Below are 5,000 nucleotides of genomic sequence, written 5' to 3'. Positions count from 1 at the left end.
AGATAAAGTGGGGACCCACTGGCATAGAGGCAGTCACTGTACCGGGGGGAGGGGGAGGGGAAGGGGGAAAGAGTACAAAAGATTGAAATCTTTCCAGCGGATCCTTTTTCCGTCTTGGGATACTTTGGACCCTTTATTCCCGATGCACTGAGTTAGGTTAGGTTGGGTTAGGTTAGGTTAAGTTAGATTAGGTTAGTTTGGGTTAGGTTACGTTAGTTTGTGTTAGGTTAGGTTAGGTTGGGTTAAGTTGAATTAGGTTAGGTTAGGCTGGGTTAAGTTGAATTGGGTTATGTTAGGACATCTCATGTTAAATTAGGCTAGGCTTGGCCTGCTTAGAGCAGTGATTCTGAAGTTGGGGAAGTGATCCTTAGAGAAAGAATGATATTCTTGCTTGTAAGACTCATGAGCACATCCTGAACCGTTGAAACCTGTGGAAGGATTCGAACAAAGATCCTGTGAGGCTCCGGACAAGCGCTGAATAAAATCTCCTGGTGGCAGCTGAGATAAACATAGTATTCGGAAACTCGGAGAAAAGTCTACATACCCAAAACGAATCATAAGAATGGTCGAGTGAGGGGGGTGGGGGGTGGGCGGGTGGGATAGGGGGTAAACGGGTCTCAGTCGTCATGGGCAACAATAAAACTCCCATAATTCCATCGATTCACTTTGGCTTCGGTTGGATGGGAGCGTCGTGGGAGCAAGCAGGAGGTGGGAAGGGCGAGGGAGGGGAAGAAGGAATGGGGGTGGGGGAGGAGAAAGGAAGCTGTCGGTGGTGCCACCTGATGCACTTGTTCGAACCTTCCAAAAGAGCGCAACGTTTGTTTGTTTGTCTGTGTGTATGTATGTATGCATATACGTGTGTATGTGTGCTTGCGTGTGTGTGTGTGTGTTATGTGTGTGGGTACATTATGTACCGTATGCAAGTATGTGTGTGTGTATGTGTGCGCGTACATTACGTATGCATGTATGTGTGTGTGTGTATACATTACGTATACAAGTATGTGTATGTGTGCGTTTACGTGTTTGTGTGTGTGTGTGTGTTCGTGTTTGTGTTGATCAGAAATGACCCAAAACACAAAACCAGGCAGGAGTGTACATTACTACTTATCTACGACGCCCCTCTTCAAGCATTTTATTCTGTTTGTCGCCAGGCGATTTTATTCATCTGAGGGTGGATAGAAGTGCGGTTTCGAGGACCTGACCTCTTCCTTTTGCGGAGATGGATCATCCTCGTCAGCGTCAGTGTCTCTCAGAAGGGATGCGTCAGGCGTCAGGCGCCGTCGCCCGAAGAATAAACGCAAATCACGTCATCTCCGGCAGTGACTTATGCAAAAGGATTACAAGAGGAGAGAGATTATCACGCCGACAGGAAAACTTTTGGTCCATAACTAGGCCGGATGCTAACAATCGTTTGTTAAACGAAGATGTGAATAAACAAGCGAACCAAACAGTTGGCAGGCATTACAGCATTGTTGCTTAGGTATTCATCTAACTGAATCATAAAATTTCGGACCGTACTATATTGCACTGCCATTGTAGGAAGTTGATTCCATTCAATGACTTCACGGTTGGCGAAGTTGTTTTTACCCACTTCGCCCTGACATCTGAGATCATTATTTCTCGTCTGATGTTTATTTTTTCTTATTTTCTTTTCGCGGATTTTCAAAATTTGGAAACTTCAGTATTCAGAAGGAAGTCGTCTTTCTAGGAAAAATAACAGAATATTAGAAAGCGCTTCTAGAGGTTTCTTAATGATACAAAATCCTAATAAAGGGAACTTTTTGTCATTATACTTTTATTCTAGTTCTCGTAAGGCTGTTTTTCTCAGATGTGCGTGTATATACTGTATGTGTGTGTGTGTGTGCATGTATGTGTGTGTGTGTGTGTGTGTGTGTGTGTGCATGTGTGTGTATGTGTGTGTGTGTATGTACGTGTGTGTGTGTGTGTGTGTGTATGTATGTATGTATGTGTGTATGTATATATGTATATATGTATGTATGTATATACTTATGCATATATATATATATATATACATATACATATATATATATATATATATATATATATATATATTGTGTGTGTGTATGTGCATGTATGTGTATATATGTATGTATGTATGTGTGTGTGTTTTTTGTAAGTGTGTAGTTGTGTGTGTTTATGAATGTAGTCTCCAATCATAAAATAATACTGCGGGACTCTGGCCCGTGGGGGCGTCATCAAAATATCAACAGCATAATATTATGTTGTCGATATCCCATACCTGGTTACGTCTCGTACGCAGCATGACCGTTATCTACATGGTGCACGCAGAGTGCAATATCAATACTGCAACAAATACAAAGCAGCCAGGAGGAGGAGGAAGAAGAGGAGGAGGAGGAGAGGGAAGAGGAGGAAGAGGATGAGGATGAGGTGGTGGAGGGGGAGGAGGAGCAAGGGGGAGGAGGGGAGGAGGAGGAGGAGGAGGAGGAAAAGGGAGTGGTATCAGAGGCGGGTTTCTGTACTAAAACAAGTTGCGAACTTTCTCGCTTCCACTTTGTCACAGACCAGCTTTTCTTTCAGGGTGGGAGTGGGTCGGAGGTGGGTGGGAGGGTTAACAATAGTGGGAGTAAAGAGGGATTTCTGTGTTCGAGGGGTGGGGAGGTCCCCCGTTCAATTTAACCTTGACACGTGTTCTGAAAATCATCTGGGAAATTAAATTAGTTTAAGGAAACCTCCCTCTCAGCGAAAGTTTCATTCCTTTCAAATCTTTGTCAATGAACCTTCAAGCTGAGTTTTACTTATGCAGTCACTTGTATAGCAATTGTCGCCAGACGAGCTCATCCGTGTGAAGGAAGACCCTTCCACTCTGCACGGGAGGGATTCTAAAAAAAAAAAAAAAAAAAAAAAAAAAAAAAAAAAAAAAAAAAAAAAAAAAAAAAAAAAAAAAAAAAAAAAAAAAAAAAAAAAAAAAAAAAAAAAGGGCTCAGAATCAAGTGCGGTTTTATCGCGTCACTCATTAGAGACCTAGAGATCGCAGTGCCTCCCATCAGCATTTTGCGCCCACAAGTCAGGCGTTCTTAAAGTAGGGTCTCAATACCTGCAGTGGTTCTTAACCTTTTTCAGCGCCCTTAGTACCCCTTGATATCTCAGAAAATGTTCTCGTACCTCCATCCAATACAAATACATTGCAAACATATGAAAAGGATTAATGATACAAACCTTGTTTTGCTTTCTCATTGTAAATATACAGCACCATTGCACTGGCTATCATGTCTCGTACCCCCCAGCTTCAAGGTTTCGTCTCTCTCTCTCTGTCTCTCTCTCTCTCTCTCTCTCTCTCTCTCTCTCTCTCTCTCTCTCTCTTTTACAATCCATCAAAAGTTAAAAGTCGGGAGAAGTAATGTAATATTGGAAAGGGGGCATCAGGTTGACCTATAGTTGAGCTTTGTGGTATCGGGGTTAAAAAATCTTTAAGAACCACTGTCTTAAGTGGATTCTTGCAAAAAAAAAAAAAAAAAAAACCCTACCACCTCCAGGGTGCTGTATGGCAGGCGAGGTGTAGCCGCTGAACTACGCCCCTCCCCCTTCCCCCTCACCTCCACCTCCGCCGCTGGGAAGTCTACATATAAAATCGATTTCCTATTGCGCCGATATTCTAAAGTTCATTGCCAAAATCCATGGATGGGGGTTCCTCAGTGTACAGTGTCGTTCTGAGGAAATCGCGTTTATATATGCTCGAGCATTTCAGAGATAACCTCGGGGAGAATATGACAATGGTGGTCAAGCAGAAACTTGAGAAAGGCTGAAGAGAGGAGGGGCTGGAGAGGTCAAAACCGATCAGCCTTCTTTTTCTTCGTTGAGTGAAGATTGCGTTCCGGCAGCAATTCCCAATAACTGACGAAATCGACTTTCTGTTTTTTTTTGCACACTTCTAGATATTACAAAGCAGTAGTAGGATTTTTTTTGTAACAAAGCCTTTACTTGCACAAGAGATTAAGAACGTAAAACATGTATATCTCGGGTATTCATTATAACTTACGAGAAATCATCCATTGCGAACTTGAGCTCTTTGTCGGTTAGGTCTGCAAATATTTGGCGCTCTTGAAGACAACAGTGACTAAAGCCAATGTTTATTTATTTATTTATTCATTTATTTATATTTTGCAGCCCTGATACCCCAAAGTTCATCTCCAATATCAGCCTACTGCTTCCGACTTTTAACTTTGATTGGCTGTTAAGAATAAGAAGGCAGGACGGCTATGAACTGGACTCTTCTTATTTCTATTTTCATTAATCAAACAAATAAGGTATTATTTTTATACAAAAGTATTGATTTAATTTTTCCTCAGGATGCATATTTACATATTCCCAAGAACCGGTTTCGGTAAAGCCTGGGGGTATTGAGTCTTCACTTTAAGAACATCTTACCTATACAAAAGGGCACTGCAAGCCCATTGTAGAGCAGAATGGTATTCTTGAGCAAGAGGTCGAAAATCCGTGTCTTAGGAGCTACAAAGCGCCGAGGCCGCATGGATTTCCGCGCGCTGGTTTGATTTCTGGGTTTCCTCTCTTCTTTCTCTGTAGAAAATAGAATCTCGACATTTACAAGCATTTTTAAACACGTTTTGCTATCGAGATTTCATCACAAAAACTGAATATCTTTTATGGTTTTCTTTATAGTTATTACTCACTGTTTTCCAGCGATATCTCAGAATTAATTGTGGTGATTCAGTGTCACGTTTGAAGGACGCTGAATATCATAATTCTTTAAACACAGAGCGCTCCAAACATGTCTGCTCCTTGCCACGCTGCGCGCGCACACACACACACACACACACACACACACACACACACACACACACACACACACACACACACACACACACACACACACACACACACACACACACACACACACACACACACACACACACACACGGCTCGATGTTGCAGTGGTACAGTTCGCGACCGCTAATCCAGCGGTCCGAGTTCAGTGGCCACCCAGGGTTGAAATAACTTTA

The 5,000-nt window shown here is 42.3% G+C and overlaps 1 protein-coding gene across 1 annotated transcript in view; it reads left to right on the top strand.

Moving 5' to 3' along the window:
- The first annotated feature begins 1,292 nt into the window (after positions 1-1,292).
- The window catches only part of LOC143029242 (uncharacterized), a 48,166-nt gene continuing 44,458 nt past the window's right edge, over positions 1,293-5,000 (top strand). The window contains exon 1 of the mRNA XM_076191931.1: positions 1,293-1,480. The gene's annotated coding sequence lies outside the window, so the exon portion shown is untranslated. The remainder of the gene's footprint in view (positions 1,481-5,000) is intronic.

The sequence above is a fragment of the Oratosquilla oratoria genome, chromosome 10, assembly GCF_046742065.1.
Source record: "Oratosquilla oratoria isolate Oo_2021 chromosome 10, ASM4674206v1, whole genome shotgun sequence".
NCBI classification, from domain to species: domain Eukaryota; kingdom Metazoa; phylum Arthropoda; class Malacostraca; order Stomatopoda; family Squillidae; genus Oratosquilla; species Oratosquilla oratoria.
Note: the sequence above shows the minus strand (reverse complement) of the source record. Positions and strands in the feature narration are given on the sequence as shown.